Below are 9360 nucleotides of genomic sequence, written 5' to 3' on the forward strand. Positions count from 1 at the left end.
ATTGTGATACCAACTCAAACCATAAAAACATGTGATACACCTTGATAAAACAAGGAAAAATAATGAAACTGAATATTGTGATACACTGTGATACACTATRTTACACTGTGATCATACTCTCAACAAAATCCACAGTAATGGTGCCTAATGCARTGGAGCATCCTTCCTCAATTCAGAAAGATCTTAGGATGAACTGCTACTATTTCTCCAAAATCAACGAACCTTTAAACAAAGAAGGAACCATTAGTCAGGAAGACATAAGTGATCCTGAACCGATTCAGCCAAACATTCATGAATCCTTGACAATAGGAGACATACCCTTGACAGGGGGAGACATAACACACCTGTTTGTTCCTAAAATATTGTCTCTCCTCCGGTACCTAATATTGAAGCTAGTGACTTGGATCGGCGTAATCATCTTCGATGCCGGAGATTGCTTTCATGAAGGAGTTGCATTCAGCTCAAGCACCTGTTTCTGTCTAGTGGGAATCTGCTGGGTCTGCCAGAACAATATAGCGCCTCGTGAACTATCTGCCCCTGTGATGAATGGTCCTCTATCTTCTAGTGTTGATGGAATCGGATCCAACATGACAAGTTATGAAAGCAATACCTTGTTCAATCTCCAGCGGGAGTGAGAGGGCGCCGTTACAAATCGTCGACCGGCTTATGAAGAAGAAGAAGCAGCAATAGAAAAAGAGGGTTAGTCGATGAAAGAAGGAAGAACAAGAGGGTTATGGTTTTATGATTATAAACATTACCAATTTACCCTTTATGTTATTTTAGGATATAACATTAATTATTTAAATGATTGGCTCACATTGGTTCTCACAGTTACCACAAACTAATCAGTTCTCATTTGATTAGGCCCCTATATATATATATATATATATATATATATATATAATGAGTTATTATGCAACCCTTTGTATTCCTACAACCAAATTAAAAAAACCAAAAAAAATGGATGGTCGATAGGTGGGTTGCATTGATTGTATAATCTAGAGAGGTTGTATATGAACGTCCGTCTATACATGTGTGTGTATGTAGGGAGTAATCAGATGAAAATCAAGTTATTTGTACAAACCGTACGAATCTCCTTCAAACAATCATATTTTTTTTCTTTTCTTCATTTTTTTAATTATTAGGGTTAATTATTTATTTTTATTATGGAAGACATTAATTATTGATATTATCATATTTATTATATTAATTTTAAAATTCAAATCTCATCAAAATGAGAAATACATGGAACATTTTCATTTTTACAATGAAACAAAAATCTATAAAACAATTTCATTAAGAAAAATATTATATAAAACAATTTCATCATATAAAACAATTTCATCATAATAAATAATTTTATTAAATTAAATAATAAAATCGATAATTTATAAAAATAATTTGATTTACATTTAATCTCTACCTACATATACGTATATGAAAAGGTACCAACCTATATAGATAATGATGATGATGTTATTTAATGTATATATTGGAATCTCTTGTTGCAAGCATTTAGTAGATAATAAATAATATGTATGATTTGGTAGTTGGTTTGTTATTCTTTTTTTTATTAAAAAAAATTAATAAAAAAAAACACTACAATTCCAAAAATAAAATTTTAACATTGAATGATGTAATTACAACAATGAGATCTTGATTGAGGTAAGCCACTAGAATACTGTATATTATCGATGGATATCATTGACAATAAAAATCCATAATTTTTGACAGATAATCAACAAACATCCTATTACAGATAAATTTCTCGACTACGACAAAATCCGTCGGATACCCCACCACCTTACTACTCAAAGTACAAACCTTAATGCATCACTAGATTGTCACATGATAAGTCATAATTTAAGAAGATAAAAAGCTTTATGAACTAGTAGCTAATGTAGATCAAGGAAGCTATGGAAAAAATGACAGAGAGGATAACATGTGTTCTGACATGGTTAGAATAAGATGATCTGGTTCTAGTAGTATTTCGTTTTAAATGGTTTGTCATAGTATTTTATTCCTTCATTTACTTGTTTATACTGATTATTTTTATAATATATGAATTAAAAACTCCATTAACTTGTTCATTATATCTATCTCAAATTCTACACCCCAGCTCGATCAAGAAAAAGTTAGACATGTTTTTTCACGATACAGGTGTTGTATTAAAAAGAAGGAAGGGTAGATTTGGCAATGAAATCAATTCACGTTAGTGATAACAATCATAATGTGTACGATACGATTTAAATAATATATGACCATATAATAACGAATATTCGTATATGAATTAATTAATGGAAAGATTTGAATATGAAATTAAAATTAAAAAAGGTGATTGTATAAAAACCGTTTACATTATCGATGTATTGAAAACTGATAAAGATAATACTAAAACAACCCTACAAGTAGTTGAAAATTTGTTGTTCTACTATTGTCATTTGTCACCATGAACAATGCCCTACCTTTTCATAATTAAAGTTTACTCTTCATTTTTAGAATAATTAGAATTAATTCTTATATATATATATATATATATATATATATATATATATAAAGTGATTGCTAGCTATGAATTTATACATACAACAATTATCATTTATTTAATTTCCGTATTATTAATTACTCAAACTCAAATAGTAGTTTGGTGTGAAAAAAGTCTAACCCCTTTTCCCAACGTTATGTAGCATCTTCTTTTTTCTTTTGATTTTTCATAAATAATTACAATATTTTTCTTCTTTTCGTTATAATCTCAATTCAATATTATTTTGTTGGTTATCCGTAATCATATAAATTACTAGAAAGAATATTTTATTTATGAAATTATTTTAATATGTTTTTGTTCATAATTGATTTATACTAATATTAATTTTTTTATAAATTAATCATAAGGGTGGTGTCTGATTGGTTTGAGCTTGGCACCAAATGTCAAAAGTACCAAGAGGTCACATGTTCAAATCCAAGGAGAAATAAAAATCCTATTGTGGCCACGTAGTTTCAAATGCGGTGACTCCGGGCTATCTGCAAAGCAGATGGTCGTCCTGGGATTAGTCGGTTCGCATAGCGGATTGAATATCCAGGTTAATCAAAAACAAAATTATAAATTATGTGATGTATTTGCATATGTTTTAAAATGGCTGAATTATTTATTTGAGAGTAAACTCTAATTTTGGTCCCTGAGGTTTAGTGAAATCTTTGAAAGTGGAACCTGAACTTTGATAAGTTCAGAAATCATCTTTGTGGTTCTCATTTTGTTCTAAAAGTGGTCCCTCGTCACTAACTCCATTGGAAATGTCCGTTAAAGTTAGGGGTAAAATCGTCCAGCCATGTATTTCCCATATTGTTGCAATTTTTTTTGTTTTTTTGTAAGTACAATCAAACTTTAGGAACCAACTACATAAATGAGTCATATATATATAGACACCACAGGGACGATGATGGTTTATACACTCGAGATCTTCAGCCATGACATCTCCAGCCAACCTCTCACCCACCCCATTTTGGTCCTTAAGGTGGAGATACACAAATGGAGTTTTTTTTAGTCGACATCACCCCTACACATCCCAAATCTTCGGTCTATGTGAGTAAATTTCAATGAAGTCCCTATGGGCTAGAGATGGTCAATGTGATTTTTGGTCCTTGGATATGGTTCGCACAACTTTTTTGTTGTTGGGTTTGAGATGGTCCATATGGGTTGTTTCAGGTAGAATCACCAAAACCAGAAGCATAACCATAGTGAAAAGATGGGTTGTTTCCGGTCATTAACCCATCATTATCGTGTCAATCGGCAGTGGTTGTTCATGTCATGTGATTGCATTTTCTTTTTTCAATTTTACCCTTCAACGTCTTTAATTTTTTTAAAAACTTTTAAATATTGATTTAAATTTGAAAAATCCCATCATAACTTCTCTTACATTGTGGTTTAAGACATAATGTTTCTCTTAGAGATTGTTCTTGAGTTCTCATGAATTACAGGAGTTCTCGTTTGAACTCTTCCATATATATATGAGTTATTTATAGAGTTGGTCCCAAAAGTTCAATGGGTTTTACAAAAATTAAGAAAAAGCAAAAAGGAAGAATAAACATGGTTGAACAATTTTATTCTCGACTCTAACTAACATTTCTAACAGAGTTAGTGATGAGGGACCATTTTCAGAACAAAAATAAGAACCACAAGAACGAATCCTAGACTTATCAAAATTAAGGTCTCACTTTCAAAGATTTCACTAAACCTTAAGGACCAAAATTAAAATTTACTCTTTATTTTAAATTCCAAATTAATAAAAATAATAAAGCCTTTGACCAAGAAGCCACCCAAGAATGGCCGACATACCCCCACATCCATATTTCTTTGTAGAGCTTTAGTGTTCACCAGTTGGTGGCATGTCCTTGCCCTAATTGCTTGGCTTTTAGAAGCTATTTATGATTTTTAATAATTAAAAAAACCCTTTTTTTTTAACCCAAAAAAACGGTTTCTTTATTATAATCAGTAAAGTTGTATATTTTTTAAATTTGTAACAAATAAAAATACAAAAAAAAAATTCAAAAAAAAACATTATCTTAACAGAATAAGAATCAATTTAGACAAATTTAAATAAATCAAAACTATGTTAAAGAAAAGCTAATTATGGCACATGATCTATTTTTACGAACTGTTTGATTAAAAAATAACACACTAATTTAAAATGAAAAAAGTAGTACTTAAAGAGAAGCTCCATTAGTTATATATCAAATTTTTAATGCTGCAAAATCCAAGATTTTCTTTATAATTATTTCTTTTACTTTCCATAAAGGATGGATTTTAGTACTATATCAATTTAAATATGGGTTAAAAAATGGTTATTATGAAAGGCCAATTCCATTTTGGGTAGTACACATACACACTACACATCCACCTTATTATAATTTATTTATTTAATTATTTAAAAAGATTTAAAGGTACAACAATTGCATGATTATATACCCACATTTTTGTCCATGTATCAATTGTTTAATATTTCTTTTTTGTAAGAATTATTTGTGTTGGTGAATATTGCAACATTAACTTGACCAAAAGATTACAAGGGAATCATTTTTTTTTACATTCATAAATAAAATTGAAAAATTTATGTTAAAATTATGTATGATGTTTTTATCATCATCATCATAATAGTGTAAAAGTAGCAGTTCTTTTAGCAAAAAACTGATTACTGATAATCTTAATTGGTTTCAGACAGAACCTGCTTCCAAAGACACTAATATAAAGTTACATTTTTTGCCTCACTCAGTGGCTGAAACTAGCCTGCTGTCGGTGTGGGTGCATAGGCGGACCTAGTTAAGTGCCATGGGTGACATGTGCCACCGTATCGTTCTTCGCCGAAGGGTAAAAAATTTAGGTTTCGTGAACGGTACAACCGTATTAATTTGTTGTGTGCCACCGTATGTATTTTGAAACTACAATGAGAACAAGTTTTATTTGGTAGAGTTGGTTTGCAAGACTTTTATTTCACCCCACACCCAAGTTTGAATCATGTTAATGTCATTTTCTTAGTCAAACGATGCCACCGTTTGAAAAAAAATTCTTATATTTTTTTTCTTATGATCAAATGGTGTCACCGTTTAAAGAAAAATATGGGTCCATCCCTGTGTGGGTGCTCGGGCTATCCTTGTTTTGCCCTTCATTGTATAATGTGATAAATGGTTATAGAATTTTTAAGATGAATTTTTAAATTATTATAAGTTGTTTAAGTTAAAACTGTTAATCAACATTTTTGTACTATATTTATACTTTAAGGAAAGATTTATCTTGTGTGAGACAACCAGCAGTGAAAAATGGATCATTTGCAAACATTTTGTATTTTCAATATTGTATCTGAATGGTATTTTGCGAAGCAGTAAAGAATGCCCCTTTCATTTGGGTTTTATGAATATATCAACAAATCAGTAAGATGTCATGATACGTGTCGTTTCTTTATTTGTTGATCAGTTGGTTCATGTACAAGCAAATGGCCACCACTACTACGAAAACATTAAACTATGACCTCCGTTAAGGTTTGAGTTGTAAACACTGACATTAACTAATATAAAAACTTGCGAGAGGTTGGGACCATGATCATACTTCTAGAATTTTTAGGACCATCGGCTTTTTATAATAAATAAATGGCCCGCAAATTTAGGTATTATAAAATGCTCATTATTCTATACAGACTGTGAATCATTGTTTTCGATAAACATAAGAGTCTAGCTTTTATACATCGCAATTCCATGCACCACAAGGGACTACTACTCTAATACAATACCTAACTCACCAAACCCATCTTAGTATAGACTTAAGTACTTATAACTCTAATTTACTATTAATATTTTTTATTAAACTAAACGTTGAAGCCTAATGCTTCAGACTTTCCCATAACCTACTGTAAGCAGGGGCAGATGTAGCATATAGATGTAGGGGGATGGGCCCATTAAAAAAAAAAAAAGAATTCTCAATTACTTAGGTTAAAAACAATTTTTTCTTTTACTTTCTACCATAGTTCCCCAGTAATTTTTGGTCTAACCAAAAAACTACCTTGAATTTAACCAAAAAAAAGTATCTCAAAATCAACAACAAAAACCGAAAAAGTCTCTTGAAATCGACAAAAAAACTTAAAAATCTCTCGGGAAAAAAAACATTAAAAAGCCCTTGAAACGATGGAATTGGGCTAAAAACACACTGGAAAACTTTGCGGCCCTTTAATATACCTTAAAGGTGCCCCCACTAGGCAAAAAATCTTGTATCCGACACTGACTGTAAGGCATGATTTTGAATATCATATTTTAACATGTCTATGAATTATTAAAAATATACAGAAGTATTGTAATTTGTAATACATTGGGATGATGTAGATGTATCATTATTTTGGGCTCAAGGGATAAACCTCAGTTAAATCCTCTTTCAGTCCATCTTTGACAAAGCCCAACTAATTCTTGAAACCATCTTTCAGTCCATCTTTGACCAAGCCCAAGTTCTTATTAGTGGGCCAATAATGGCAGTAGCCCAATCCCATCGTTTCCTATTTAATTTAATTTTTTAATCGACTAATTACCTCATTGATTAAACGTTATTAACTAAATTACCAACTATTATGCTACAAGGTGGTTTTCATTAAGACTATATTTGGTACATGAGACAGAACAAAACATGATGAGACAAACCGCATTGTCCCATTATTTGGCGACATGGGACAGGACAAGAATCCATTATCCCACGTTTGGTATAACATGGGACATGGATAAGGTGGGACAACGTGGGACAAAAAAGACTTTTTTTCTTGTTCCACTAAAATAAATGGAATAAGATTGGACAAAAACTAAAATATTACTAATTAACTATTGTTTGATGTATAATCTCAAAATGTTATTTGTTTTCGTGGTCACCACCGTTAGTTGGGGCAGTCGCCGCCACCAGTAGCCACCATCGACCACCTACACCTCCTCCATCGCCTCCACAAATCACCATTGACCATCGACCACCATCATTTGTCACCACCTCCACAACCACGATCGACCACTGACCACCACTGTCCATCACCACTACCACAGTACCACTTCTCTTCTACTACAACAAACTCCACAACTATCGCCAACCACCACCGTCCATTGCCACTAGCCTACTACCGTAGGACACCTTCACCCTCTCCTCTACTACAACCTCCCCCACCACTTCTACAACTATCGTTGCTCACTGACCAACAACGTTCATTGTCACCATTATGGGCCACCTCACATCCACCATCGACTACCTCTACCACTGTCCACCACCACCGGTGGCTACCACCACTATTGGCTACCACCACTATTGGCTACCATTACTACTACCACCACTATCAATCATATTTACATCTTGCACCGTCCATCTCCACCACCATTGCCTACTATCACACCTTCCTCCACCATATAGGCCACAACTACATTCTCCACCATTGTCGACTGCCGCCACCACCACAATCCACCATCTTCACGTCATCCACAAGACCACAACCACCATCGTCCACCAATCACCAATGCTTCTACCTCCATAACCATTGTTGTTGCAATAATCTGCACTGTGCCTTCACCAATTGATAAAGATCCTCCAAACCAAATAAAACATAATTTTTCCTTTGTATAAATCGGGGTTTTTTAAAATACCATCAATTATATAAAAAAATTTATTCAAATTTGGTACAATTTTATACTTATGTATATGGAAATTGGGTAAAAATGTTTATACATTAAATTATTTACTTTAATTATGTTGATTATAACTATTATATGATATATAAAATCATAAAATAATTTTTGTGGGCAACTTGTCTAGTTTTGTCCTAGTCATACTAAACAATAGACAGACACCTGTTATGTACATTCCAGTCCAGTTCTATCCTCTTGTCCTGTCCAGTCCTATCTAGTCTTGTCCAATCATATCTACATACCAAACACTACTTGAAGGTTCATAATTGTTATCTAAGTTGTTTCGTGTACATTCATTTGTATGTGTTATAGTGTTGATATCGGCTAGTATACATAAAAGCTCAAGTATTGACGACCCCACAGAAACAAGTCAAATGCAACACCAAATCCAACTAGTAACATATATATTAGATTTTTTTTTTAACTCAATTTTTAGTGTTAACTATATTAACTAAGTGGATCAATAGAATTCATTGTTTATGATGGGTTTATAAAGTTAATATTATAAATTGAGTTAACAAAAGAACCTACCCGTTGATTATCTACGTATACGGTTGAGATTGGTTTGTAAAAATTATATGATTTGTAATTAAAACTCCCTATATATATATAGGGGTCTAATCAAATGAGAACTAATTAGTTTGTGGTAACCGTGAGGTCCAATCTCAACCACAAATCAATAGATAAATTAGGAAATTTATAATTTTGTTAATTTTTAATTAAAATTTTAATACAAGGGCATTTTAGGTATTTTCTCTCCTCTTTTCTCTCTCCATCCCTTGGCCTCCAGCCACCGTCCTCCGGTGATACCACAATGGTATCACAAGGCATCTTATATGTGACTTGGTATCATATTATGGTCGTTTGTGCAGTTGATCGGATATGTAACACAGTGGTATCATAATGCATCTTATATGTGCTTGAGTATCACACTGTAGTATCACTGGAGTACGAAGGATGGTGGCCGGAAGACGGGGACGGAGAGAAAAGAGAGGAGAGAAAATACCTAAAATGTCTTTGCATTAAAATTTTAATTAAAAATTACCAAAATTATAAATTTTCTAGTTTACCTATTGATTTGTGGTTGAGATTGGATCTCATGGTTACCACAAACCAACCAGTTCTCTCTTGAATAGACCCATATATATATATATATATATATATATATAT

Source organism: Cynara cardunculus, assembly GCF_001531365.2.
Source record: "Cynara cardunculus var. scolymus isolate 2C chromosome LG 15, CcrdV1, whole genome shotgun sequence".
NCBI lineage: Eukaryota > Viridiplantae > Streptophyta > Magnoliopsida > Asterales > Asteraceae > Cynara > Cynara cardunculus.